The sequence below is a fragment of the Orbicella faveolata genome, unplaced genomic scaffold, assembly GCF_042242905.1.
Source record: "Orbicella faveolata isolate gen_17 unplaced genomic scaffold, um_ofav_v1 contig_4, whole genome shotgun sequence".
Lineage (NCBI taxonomy): Eukaryota > Metazoa > Cnidaria > Anthozoa > Scleractinia > Merulinidae > Orbicella > Orbicella faveolata.
This window is the reverse complement of record NW_028301569.1, coordinates 9,904,726-9,918,365: the sequence shown is the minus strand read 5'-3', so window position 1 is coordinate 9,918,365 and position 13,640 is coordinate 9,904,726. Positions and strand designations below refer to the sequence as shown.

The following is a 13,640-nucleotide window of genomic DNA, read 5'->3' as shown; positions in this document are numbered from 1 at the left end:
GGGACATGGTTGAAAAAAGAAAAAGCATACATGCACACTGGGTGGGGTGGGGTGAGAGGGGGAAGTCTGACCTAACCATCCAGTTGAAATTAAGCGGGGAAAAAATGAGTGTGTTGACAGCTCATTAAAGCTAATAGGAAGTGAAACACATACCATCACAAATAGCTACACATACATTGTAAGTTGTGGCTAGCCAGCTGCAGAATAATTGAAGGGATTAGTGTGACTGCATCTGCTTTAATTGCCAGTTTTTCTTATAAATATGAAACATTTCACTCTAATGAGACAGTGTAAAACTGCACTGTAGACCATCTAGAAACTAACTTTTGCCACTCCTGCTTGTAATAGTGGCAACTTATATGCTGTGACAAGCAGTATCAATTCCGCAAAATTAGCCAGAATTTTCAAATTTTGTCAGTGACAGGCAAATTCTAGAAAATTGTACTTATTTGTCTTCCTTACCTTAAAAGAGGATTGAGAAGACTAATTCATGGTGAAAAAGCTCACAAACTAACAATTTATTATTAGTCAAGTGCTGCATGTATAAGAATCATTTTGCTGTCACTACTGCTGCTGACTGGGGAGCCTGGGTTTATGTGTCCTTAACAAGAGGTCTTTCCCAGTTTAACCCATGTCCCAATGACCAGACCTCATAACTCACACTCTGAATTATATCTTTGAATATTTTGTTCTTTTAAAAAATACTCAAGTGAGAAAACCGAATTGTAATAATTTCTCAGGAGTTTGGTCAAAATGTACCACTGATAGCTAATTTGACAAACATCTAATAAATGGCTCGTTTTGTCCCCTATTGGCAAAAAAGAAACCACGGGGAGCCAACAAAAGTAGATCCACACACAAATAAAGTGATCTCAGATTCAGTGAAAAATGTTTTCACTAGCTTCCAGACCTAAAGAGAATAAGGAGTGGGATCAGCATGTGCAAAAATGACTGGACTTCATTCAAATTTTTTAGTCAATTGACATAAATTGAAGATGTCTTTCCTAGTGAAGAGTTTAAATCATATTGATGATAGCGTGCGTTTAGCAGTATACCTGAAGACCAATGCTTAGGTTATCTCAGTCGACATTTTAATTAGTAGAAGTCTTTCCCAGGGTTATTTATGACGAGCAATCCTCAATATATCTGGCCTGTTCCAGAACGAGTGAAAAACAGGCGAGCGACTTGGAGCGTTCTTCCCCAGATCCCCCTCGTCCTCGCACGCGCCTCGTTCCCCTTCCCTTGCCTCCACAAAACGAGAGCCTGGAACAGGTTACATTACATCCGAAACCCATAACCCGGTCATAATCTCAAAACAAAAAGGATAAAGTTTAGTCTGACTTGATCTAGTCTATGAGGTAGAAACAAACATTTCCTAAGTTGTCTTGAGCTACAAACTATCCCAGTGAATCTCCCGAGCGATCAAACCACTAGATGCGCGCACTTCCGCAAAAAGGTAAAAGGTTAAGTCTGCATGCGAGGCAAGTGGCCCATCAGGCCGGAGCTTATTCCGTTTTCTGTAACAGAAGCGACTAAGGGCATTTGTACTACCCCGTGGATGGGATGCCAGTACATCGCAGGGTTACCCCCTGTATTAAATTTGCCGGTACCCATTTATACACCTGGGTGGAGAGAGACACCGTGAGAGTAAATTGGCTTGCCCAAGAACACAACAAAATGTCCCTGGCCAGGGCTCGAACCCGGACCACTCAATCCGGATAAGAGCGCACTAACCATGAGGCCACCGCACCTCTACTGTTCCGGCAGAAACTGCTGCGAAAAGCTTCCACTTCCGTGTCAGAATTCATGAGAAACTAAACTTTGTATGCCGTATATGCGTAGAGAATGAAATAATTGTTATGCACCAAGTTTATCGACTGGTAATGAGGCTTGGCACAGCTCTTTTTTTAACGACTTACAATCGTCCGGCATGTTTTCGCTTCAAACTCAGATTTGGCTTTCAAGCTCGCGTCTGCGAAAAAAGGAAGTGTGATAGAATTTCTGCGCGGCGTTGGACCACTGTAATGGTCAGCGACGTACAACCGCTGGTTGAGCAGCCTGAAGGCGTTGAGATTACCCCTGGGGTAAGTAAGCGGCACGTTTCAGTTGAAAAGTACTAGGTCAAGGAGTCAGCTGTAAGTTGACGACGAACTTTTTCCGTGGAGTGGGCGTTCAAATGATGTTGTTAAGTACATGTAAGTGTTTTATCTAAAATGGGCTCTCGTTTGTTTTACTTAATATAGATTCTTTGTTATTTGTGTTAGTTATAAACATGTTTTAATGTCATAGACAAAAATGACTTAGTTAATATTTTGAAAGTATAAAACCAAATGTTTTAAATCATTATGTAAAAATTAACTTACATGTTCACCTATATAGATAATATTTTGCAACGTACCTTTAGAAACATAGAAGAGTCGGAAGTTTTACATTTACTAAGTTTTATGACAGCCTTTGTTGAAATATAATCTCGCTGGCTTAACACGCGCTGATTCAGGCTGTACCTGAAAATCCAGGCGAGATCATTTCATGGCTAATTTCCATTGATCTCGCTTAAGAGTGAAATAACTATTTAGTTCTTTATAAATCCCTGGCCATAAGCATGTAGGATTACTTCCACAACTCCACCTCCTTCAGTGATGGTGTGGTAAAAAACAAACCAGTATGATTACATATGGAATACATACGATGAATTTAATTTCAATTTTCATTTGTCTTTAAAATTAAGCTGAGCATAGATACTCAAGCTGTTCGAAGTCGAGTACTGCATTTTAATTTTCTGTACAAAAAATGTGAACAAAATGAAAAACAACCGCATTTAAATCAAGGCGTGAATTTTTATCAGTGCTACTAAAATGCGCGCATCGTTTGCGTTTTATTATTAATGACTGAAATATATCGGTATCTTCGGAATATTGGTCAAGTAACGAAGAAATTGAAGAATTTTTAATTAACTATATTTAACTATTTGTCAGTTTGTGTCTGCTATGAGTAGGAATAAGACAAAACCAGTGCCTAACTTTGAGTCAATCTAATAAAAAAAATATTGTGAATTGTTTTTAAATGGCTATTCAGCAACAATATCGAACAAAATCTAAAATGAGCCAATAATTTCACCCAAATGATGTACAATCTTCGCAAAAATAGTGTAATATTTACTGACATCTTGTCGGTTTACATCAGTCAATATTAACCAGTATTTTAATAACCGGTCTTCACAACAGCGATATTTTGCATGATAATAGAGGCCGATAAGATAAGAAGTCACTTTTGGGCCGATATTTCAAGCAAAAAAAGAAATAATAAAGCAGGATGATCCTGTTTAACTTATCGCCTTAAATATCATAATAATGATATATTTTGCGGTCTATAACTCGATCGTTCCCTTGTTATTCATATGCCATATCTGCATGGATTGCCGTGCATTCAGCGAATCCTTGATTATAATTTCGCAATAATTTCCTACCTCCGGCAAGATTATTGACCAGCCACAGTAGCGTGCATTGAATTTAATTTCTGGGTTTTTAATAAGTAATATCAGCACGGGATATTTAATACAAGAAAAAAGTATATTCCGAGTGGAACATTCACGCAGACTGAATGATATAGGGGTTAATGAAAGTTTTATCAGCGGACGTAGGCTTTGACAAGTCTAAATGTCGCCTTCCTTAACTACGGTAAATAACTTAAAGTGATGGTGTTCTAGACAGCGCTATTTTAAACTTTGTGCCTATTTTGACGATGTCACCTGTGGGAGGAAGAAAAGCCCTCTAGAAGGTAGTGTGTTTTGTGGGTTTTCGATTCTGTTAGACATCAGGTTTTTCGCCGGCTTAAAAGATGATAATTTTTCTCAGTTATATGAATTAAGCATCGGTGTTGAACGTGTCAGTCATTTGAAAATATGCTCAGAGACATTTGGCAACTTGTAATTTCTTCCAGTGGAAACCGAATGTCGGTTACAATATCACTGTAAGCGGAATGGAAAACCGGCAGAATGTCGACGAAATGCGAAATGTTCCTGTTTGAAATAATGTTTTAATTTCCTGGTATCGGGAAATGAATAAAATAATAAGATTGCAGTAGAGATAGGAAAGGAATGCCTTACGATAACGATGAAAATTGGCATGTTCAATTCCATGTGAAGATAATTGTCGGTATTCTTGGGAAAATACGGCTGTTATCACACGGGCTGGAAACCGAGACTCGACTCTATGCTTTTACGTGGCGAATTTTGAACTTTTCAAACGATCACTTCAAATCCATAACGAGGAAAATTTGTTTTGTTTAGTACAAAAGCCTTGGCGCCAATACTTCATTGCATGAGAAATGTATGCCAGGAAATGACTGAAACGGTGTTTAAATAAGATGTATTTACTGTACCGAACTTGTGACAAAACAGAGCGTAACAGCAGGCGGTTAAGTCAGACGCCGTTTTATCATACAGCATATTCTTTTGAAGCGTTTCGTTCACTTTTGAGATCTTCAGAGGTCCCCTTAGGCGAAATACCTCCACCTGCAACGCGGTCTTGCTAGTTGAAGACTGTTTTAACAGTTGGGGGGTCTGAAATAAAGTGATTGCTTTGACGAAAATGTATGCAACGTTGTACTGTAATCAAAAGGATTGAAATGTTTTGTTATAGTGGACGTCATTGTTACGCTTGTGTAATGTAATACAGAGTATGTCAAAACACAAGTCGAACGAAAACATTTCTTGAGCAATAGTTGTTGTGTCAAATTATTAATGATGTAGTGAACGTTTTAATTTTCACGACAACATTGCAAAGAAATGTTCTGTCTAGAGAAAAGACGTGAATGCCAATTAAAACCAAAAGAAACTTGTATGCAAAAAGCTACAAAAGAAAAGAAGGACTTTGATAGTTACAGCAAGGAAACAAATTAACAAACACCAAAACAGGTCGATGTTAATAGCAGTTATGTAAATCTTCACAGCAGCTGCGACGAGTCTAACTATATATACAGAATACTGTCTCTCTCTGTGTCGGTGATATGACGAACATAGTCCAATTATTACATCGCACTGAATCAGACTGAGAAGAATACATCTTGTTCCGAAGTAGAATTTTGCTTACATATTGATTAAAATTACCGTTATACCTGGTAAGTTAAGCGGTAATATAGCTAGGGTGGTTTATATGTATATTTTCATCCCCAAAATGAACGCAAAGTTTAATTTTGTGCTCCAAACACGTGCGGTTTGTACTCGATTTAAGGAGTTGAATCTGCAGCCGAAAACACTTCTTGTGTATCAGAGACATTCGAAACCGCAACCGAACTGAACTACCTCGTTAATATTTGATTTTGAAAGCTGAAAGAAGCTGTATTTGATGGGAAATTTCCCTCGAGACACTAATGTTGCCCTGGTCTGTTGAATTGTCTAGTCCGAGGGAAAACAATAGAGAAGTACACTAGAACTTGTAATGAGGTTAATTTAGGTTGAAAACACAACTCTGAAAGAAAAAAAAAAAAAAAAAGAAAAAAAGAGAGAGAGAGAGAGAGAGAGAGAGAGAGAAAAAAACTCGTGGGCACAGTCTGCACTCAGAGTAGAATTTCCTGTCCGTTACGGGACGTTACCTATGGTCTCACACAAGAGACGCGAAGAATTATGTCATGGAAAACACGAGAGTAAGTGGAACCTTCAGCGATGAACCACGTTTTCTAAGCTTAACCCAATGCCCCGAGGCACCCAGTTGTCATAGTCGGAGGAAGTTTATGGCAGAATGTTCCGGGAGTTGACATCGCGGATATCAAGATTAAGACAAGTATTAGTCTTTTAGTATTAACATTCTTACCATGCGCCAGCGAAAACGTTAGGTATTTGTTAGGAACGAAAACATGTTTGTCAATTGGCAGTAGTCGGTGAAAACTTTTGGCAGTTTTAGGTCACAACTGTGCCAGTTTCAGTTAACATGATATGTAGAGCAGTTTCTCCGGCACTTTTCGATCAGCATGTTGGCTAGACTGCAAAACAGTCGTATTTTTTGCGAACGCGAGCGACGGTCAATATTCGAACGGATGGTCTGCAGCGAGTGTAAAAACGGCGAGAGAGAATGGGGAGAGACGCTCACACGTGTGAGGCACGCGCGCTTCACACGCGAGGATCGCGCCTTCCGAAAACGTCCGAAAACGACTGTTTTGCAGTCTACATGTTGGCCATCCCTCAGTTGCAAGGCAAAACTGAACGATACTTGAGACGTAAGTTAAACTTTTGGTTGTTTCTTAGCACTCAGGTAAATTTTGGCTTTTTCCCATTTTAAAGTAATGTTTCAGTCCTTTATTCAGCTTGTCAGCTAAAATTTTCGCCATTTCACATTTGTGCGTGACTGAGCTAAAATTTTTTTCTTGTGGCAGTTGAAGCGTATTCCTGGTTTACTTACTTATTTTGGTCCGGAGCTTCATCACCTGGGGCGCATCTTGAAGACACCTTGAATTTAAATTTAAGACGAAATCCGAAAGGAAATCGAGCAATTTCGGTTTTTGAGTTCAAAAACCTTGTCCCAGAATAATTTTAAGTATATTACAGTCTTTTTGCACTTTGTAAGAGCTACGTACAGATATAAATAGTTGCCTGAAATAACACCAAAAACAATTTCCCATGGGAACTCGAGGAAATTAATTTCAAAGTTTAGAGATTGTGCAAACACAAGTAGAAGGTCGTCATCAGTTTCATTTCACCAGTACTTTTAAGTGTTTCAGGTGAACTTAAAAAGATGTTTTCGACATCTGGTGTTGTTAGAAATGATTTGTTTTTAAAACAGTCGCACAGCATTTTGCAACACAATGTAAGTAATGTCGGTACAAAGTTTTTGTCTACTTGTTACTCGAACTTCTAGTGGATTCCCTCTTAAAGTTCATCGTTCGTAATCGTTCATAATCTTCCTCAATCTTCATCTTCCTTTCTTCGTTTTGGCCAAATTTACTTTTTTTTGAGATTTTTCATCCCAGTATTTTCAGATTTCCTCCATTTTGAAGCCAATAATTTATTATAAGATATAGTTGCTTAGCCATTGCGAGTGTTTATTTGGTGGTTTCGTTTCAGATCGGTTTCTTACGGTTTTTTCTTGATTCGAATGACGAACACTAGTTTGTACGCGACAAAATCTTTTCGCCTCATTTAGCGATGTATTCTTCAAGTCATAAACGTATCGGGTCACACATCATCTGCAGTTTAACCGAATTTCACTGGTTTACTGCAATCGGCGACACAAGTGTTAACTAAAGCCATGTCGCTTTTTCAGAATCCTTTTCTATTGTTTCTGTTGCTATCGTGCATGCCCAGCTTGCCCCCCCTCCCAATCGATGTTGGTATGCAGAACTCAGACCCTGGTGAAAACTACAACATTGAAAGGGGGACTGGGGGAGGACTGGAGCACCACATAAAACCGATAGTAATCATGACTTCCAAATTTGTTATTTGACAATGCGAAATGTTGGAACCGCCTCAGCAATTTTTGTCACCGATTGTGGCTTGAGAGTTCAGTCCATCAAGCAAGAAAAGTACATCAAGCAAAAAAGCAAATTGTTTTGTACTTCATGGAAGAATGTCCGTTTGCTACGTTTCCAGATCCCCGCGTTTTAAGTTAAACGTCAGCCCTGGGTGCGAGCTTGATTTGAATTTTTTTTTGATAACGTCATTCACAAGCATGCCACCTGCAGTCAGTTTGGCAAACAGATGTCATAAATAATATGTTCATGGATGGTCTTGATCGAGTCTTAGATCGTAACATGACAGTTGGCAGTTAACGCGAAGTATGGATAGTCGTGTTGAAATGAAAGAAAAACGAAACACCCTTACAGTATGGTTAATCTTGTAGTTGTACAGACTGACAACATTACAAGTATCGAACGGTTATCTATCAGAGAAATTAAGGTCTTTTTTATTCAGCGAACAAACAATTCCAACGTGTTTCCTGCACAAGCAACCCAAGGTCAAAAACACGCTTTGTTAAAAATAAGATTACGTATTATTTGTATTTGGAGCTTTGTTTTTTTTCTAATTTAAGAAAGGTATAACTCCCTTTTGCAGGAAGGCTACAGACCTCTATTAAGGTATCAGTATACCCCAAATGACCATCACTCGTTTCCACCGCTTTACGGTCGAACGTTTCACGCAAACCCCAGTAAAGTATACATTTTCGGAAAGCTTCAGAATTGTAGTTTACGAAGGTATATTTATTAAAATAAAAAAGGTAAGATTTTCCGAATATTGCGCTCTAATTTTCAAAGTAAAGAGGTTCACTAATCAAGTTAATTTCCGGTCGGATTTGAGCGGGAGGACCCGATCAACATCGCTATGTCTTCTTGACACCTTTCTCAAAAAAAAAAAAAATAGGTCCGCAAAGCGTACTTGTGTGGGCTTAGATTTACTTTTATTCCATTCAGTTGGAGTGCTAGTTTTAAGAGTCAGTATTCGGGAGTTAAAGTACTGCAAGTGAATAGGCCATCACCAGAAAGATAAAGGTATAAATTTAAATAAATAAAGTAATATCTGTTATAGTGTTAATGAATTAGGTTTACACAATAGGAAACTTTATTAGGTGTAATGGTTACGTAAGATATATTACGTAACACATGTCCCAGAGCGGAACCTTAAATAATCAAGTTGCATGTATGTTTGGATTATTGGAATTGCATAACTTAAGTTTAGATTAGCAAACATTAAAGTTCGGTCGGCCGTTTTATTCACGAAGTAGCCTCATTATTCAGCGCTTGGAGACAACAATATTGTTATTAGGTATCAACATAGGTGAGTTGTTATTAATTTTATTGAGGACTGTTTACAAATATCATAAACTTGTACATGGACTGTCAAGAAGGTTTGCTGCGATATCTAAGCCAGTTACGTAATAAAGTCAGCAACTGAGAATTCAACAGTTGGTCCCAAATAGACACCTTGACAATGGTGTCGATTCCTGCAGGGCCTGGATTGTTCTCCACATCATTTACTTCCCCTTACAAGCAATGGGATGTAGACAAAATGTAGCCCATCATTTTTGTACATGTCTAGAATTTCAATGTTGTCAAGTAAAACACATTTAGCTGAGACGTGGTAAGAATCCATCCCCGTTGAACATATGATAAGGCATCCTTCGCTTCCTCGACCGGTATTGTTCAATTGATGTCCCCATACTCGCAGTTAATATTGTCATGTAGTTAACAAACAACTCCAGTGCATGTAAGTTCAGCAGTTTGACTGCATTCACAGCTGCTCAAAATGACTGCAGCACAGTACAAGTACATGTATACGGTTTAAGTGATAACAGTAGAGTCCAATAATTGACACTCGTTTGTGTAAAGAAGGTGAGTGCCTGGGAAAGCGAATACTTCTCCCGTACAATCCACATTGAACACGAGCCGAGCCTGGATAAGTTGATGGCTTTCGTGAGCAAACGAAATCTTGTATCCCCGAAGAAATTTTCTCACGAAGATCTAAGTGAAATAACAAAGAGTACACAGTTCTCGAGGGCAGTGCGGAAAGAAAGATAATATGTAACAAAAACGAGGCAAAGCAATTTAGAAATGGAAAATAATTTACCTTGGAAACTGTAACCAACTCGCGACAGCTGTGGAAAAATATTACATGTACTCAAAACAACAATGGCCGCCGTGTATCGAACGCTCACGTCACATAAACCTACTCAATTCCTCCCAGAAGACTTCGCGATACGCGACACGTAGACAAATAAATTCCGCCGACGGTAGCATAGTGGAGGCTGAAGCCCCCACAAAAACCGTGTCAGGAAATTTGATTACTTGTCTGGTTTGTTTTTGACACGCAGTTTAACTTTGAGTTTTTGATAAAACATGTATTCTCTTCACTAAAATAGTCATAACTTTGAAGAAGCAAAAAAATAAAAAATTCCCCGACATGTGCTTTTTTTGCCTGATTACCGGACAACATTCTCTCCAAATTTCGGCGAAAAACGTTGAAAACTCGCCGGAAGCGAACTCAAAATGTGCGCCTCACTCACTGAAATTTTCGTCTCAAGATACGATGGAAAATATACTCTGGGACGTTCTTCCGGTGTAGTGAGATAATTACACAAAACGTGTGAATATAATGACGCGTCCATCGACCAAGTGAAGGCTCATTTTACCTTAACAGTAGAGCTCGTATCAATAACAAAGGAGTCTCAAATGTTGCCTCCAGCGGGAAATATCCTTGGCAAGATCTGAATTCTACCGCTCGTACGCCCAGATTAGAAAGGAAATGTTTTTCGCTTTTGTTTTTGAAACGCCTTAGCTTAGACGCACACAACGAAAAAGCCCACTCGTAAACAACGTGAAGGAAACCCACGAGATACCGATCGAGGTGAGATGTAATTACTGTTACCGCTTCAAACGCGAAAGCGCCAAGAAAGTAAAGCTTACAAAATGTCAAACGTCTTCCCCGTCCAGTGCAAGCAACTTCTCCTGCTCGAAGCAGGAACCTTTGTCGCTAGCAGCTAACGCATCAGCCCAATTCTGATCAAATGTTTTTGAAATTCCCCCCCCCCCCCCTTCGACTTTTTCCTCTGTGGCGCTTTTTTCGTACTTGCAAATGGACACGAGCTTTTGCGTTTCTTCGACGACATATTTAAGCTTAAATCAACAATCTATAAAGGGAGAACACCCAGACCAGCTCGTAGACTATGCCAAACACAAACGTTTGGTAATCGTTCATACTCGGCAATCTGTCACGCAACCTTTAATGCAAGTTTACTCCTCCTGACAATGACAACCCGTCGACAGCTATCAGTTAGAGGAAAACGACCAATTTTTTAAGTTTGCAAGACATGTTTCGACAGAGCTTCTGTCATCTTCAGTTGAATGAATGATTACAAAGCAAGTTGAATAATAAGTAGGCAAAAATGCTAATTAAGACAAATAGTAACAACAAGAACGTGAAAAGGTGTAAGTTAAAAGGATAATTTTAGATTTACATGGTGTAATTGCTGATTGAGGGAAGGTAGTTCTTTTTGAATATGAATAGCCTCCTTTATCTTGAGTTGAAAGCTGGTAGTGGCGTGATCTAAAATATGAAAGCAGTCTATTGAACACAATGAGCGACAACGTTCAGAATTCTGAAGATGTTTGAAGATGTGAGAGGCCCTATCAACGGCTAAGTGCTCACGTACGCGTGTGGAAAAATGTCGGGAGGTTTCGCCGACATAACAGGCATTACAGCCCGCACATGTAAACTTATAAACCACACGTGAACGAAGCCCGTCGGGGATAGGGTCTTTCACACCAAAAAGGTTACCTATCTTGAAGATAGGGCCTCTCGCATCTTCAAACATCTTCAGAATTCTGAACGTTGTCGCTCATTGTGTTCAATAGACTGCTTGAAGATAGGGCCTCTCACATCTTCAAACATCTTCAGAATTCTGAACGTTGTCGCTCATTGTGTTCAATAGACTGCTTTCATATTTTAGATCACGCCACTACCAGCTTTCAACTCAAGATAAAGGAGGCTATTCATATTCAAAAAGAACTACCTTCCCTCAATCAGCAATTACACCATGTAAATCTAAAATTATCCTTTTAACTTACACCTTTTCACGTTCTTGTTGTTACTATTTGTCTTAATTAGCATTTTTGCCTACTTATTATTCAACTTGCTTTGTAATCATTCATTCAACTGAAGATGACAGAAGCTCTGTCGAAACATGTCTTGCAAACTTAAAAAATTGGTCGTTTTCCTTAAAATATTTACATGTCTGCTGCTATCTAGACCTATCAGTTAGAGATAATTAATGCAAAGAAACGTTTTTCGTTTGTCACTGTGCATAGAATCAATCTTTTTTCATACAAATTTTTTTAAAATGAAAGATCATAATAAGATCTATCTGAAAAAGCGAAAAACATTGGTTTTGAAAAGAAAGGTTAAATTTCAGGGTATACTGATACCTTAATAACAGTCGCCTCGTCGTCGACTGTTTTCCTATTTATCTAAGAGTTTAACTAAAAGAGTGACAAATTTTGTTTTGCTCTTTGAAATAGTATTTGTACAAACCTGAAGCATCATGACAGGACCAAATTTGCATACATGATTTTGCCCTCGCGGTTGCTGCCTCGCGTTTTCGCCTAGAAAGCTTATTATCTAAGGCTCCAAAAATGACACGCAACGCGCCTTCAGCAATATGTCTAATGATGGAGCCTTTCAAAAAAAAAAAAAAACTGTGAATTTTATTAATATGAAATGAAATGAAAGAGTAGGGGAAAAATTTCATTTTAAAAGCCTGTAAATGAAGGAGAAAGGATTAATGCATCATCTTGCTGAAAATACCAAGTTTCATAATTTTTTGAGCAATTTAAAACAGAATGTAATGGATTTTAGAGACACTATAGCGTAACTAGGACATTATGTTTGGCTCGAATGTACCACGGCTTATCAAAATTCCCTTCCTGCCAGCTTTTCATATAAATGTCAAAACACTTTATTTAAATACAATCGAGTTTTCAACAGACCTTGAATATTTTTTGGCGAAACGACATTACGCAAAAAAGGCATGATGTCACTCACGTATGTTTCATAATTTTTGCTTAGAAATTTCTAGTACGTTTTTGGCGTTACACATCTTTACCAGTTGGAAAACCTTACATATCGTATGCATTAAGAAAGAAAATATGGTAGACACAAAAAGAAAAATGGCTCAACTATTGAAGTAAGTCCGTAAGTATAATCGAAAGAAAGCTGTTATTCGTTCAGTCTCTTACGTATGTTGACTACCTGTTGTATTTCCATTGCTAATTGCATAATTGACCAATGAAATCACAATGGATTTGCACTTCAACGGCCAAATTACGGTCGCAAAATTGCGTTGATTACGATAGACGTTTGTATACAAAAAATGCTCCAGAGACCTTATTGGGCTTGAAATGGTTATATTTTCCTTCCGGATTTTTTTATCAAATGTACGATAGCGGATCAAGATCAAAGGCTCCACGCTGTTACAATTGAGCTCACGTCGAACCAGGCGAGTGTTGCGCCCTGGAAAATGCAAATTATTCAAATTTTCTAATAAGCATAGCAAATATTATGTGTCACACAGTTAAACCAGAAAACAAAACAAAGCAAGCGTCAGCCAAAGGTAAGATTCTTCTGTAGTAGTCCGTTTATTCTGATACGATTCTTGAAAATGGTTTTATTGCAGCCTACCGTTTTGAATTTGTAAGGAATATTTTTATTTTTCCTCCTTTCAGTGGCGTGCAAATTAGGTGGCAGTGGTTGGCGAAGATTAGGTCATTGTGCTTTTAAATTCGTGGTCTTATTTGTAAACGAAAAAGCATCGAAATGACAAAATGCGGGATTGTTCATTTGAGTTTGCGAGTAATTTCTTGTGTTAACGCTGCAATACAGTTTTATAACTGGGATTCATGGCAAGATGATATATACTTCTCACAAACTAACATACCTTTTTACGGCGATGAATTTTCATCTATACATCGCGTAGTTGAACACTTGAAGGAACTTATTGCAGTTCCTGTTCAGGCTTTTAAGTGGATTTACGAAGTATTTGTCGTTAGCCTTGTTCATGCCTTTTGCTGGATTTCTGAAATATTAGTTGTTAGCCTGTGAACTTAATAGTTTGAGTATCAGGTTAAATTGTGCTTCCCCCTTCATTGCATTATGCTTCAGG

At 38.3% G+C, this 13,640-nt stretch overlaps 1 protein-coding gene and 1 long non-coding RNA gene across 7 annotated transcripts in view; one reads left to right on the top strand and one right to left on the bottom strand.

Annotated features, from left to right (window-relative positions):
• LOC110046279 (A-type voltage-gated potassium channel KCND3-like) overlaps positions 1-13,640 on the top strand; it is a 32,201-nt gene that overhangs the window by 3,051 nt on the left and 15,510 nt on the right. Inside the window, exon 1 of one of the 6 annotated variants that reach the window (XM_089276370.1) lies at positions 1,922-2,195. The exons of 2 other annotated variants lie outside the window; for them this stretch is intronic. The gene's annotated coding sequence lies outside the window, so the exon portion shown is untranslated. Of the gene's footprint in view, positions 1-1,921; positions 2,196-3,330; positions 3,778-10,262; positions 10,331-12,767; positions 13,092-13,640 lie in introns of those variants that run through there. 3 more of the 6 variants (XM_089276369.1, XM_089276372.1, XM_020751988.2) reach the window with 3 other exon arrangements.
• On the bottom strand, positions 8,366-9,620 carry LOC149101382 (uncharacterized). Its single transcript, XR_016203155.1, has 2 exons — positions 9,554-9,620; positions 8,366-9,447 (listed from the first exon to the last, which is right to left on the bottom strand). It is a non-coding gene; the product is annotated as an uncharacterized LOC149101382 (long non-coding RNA).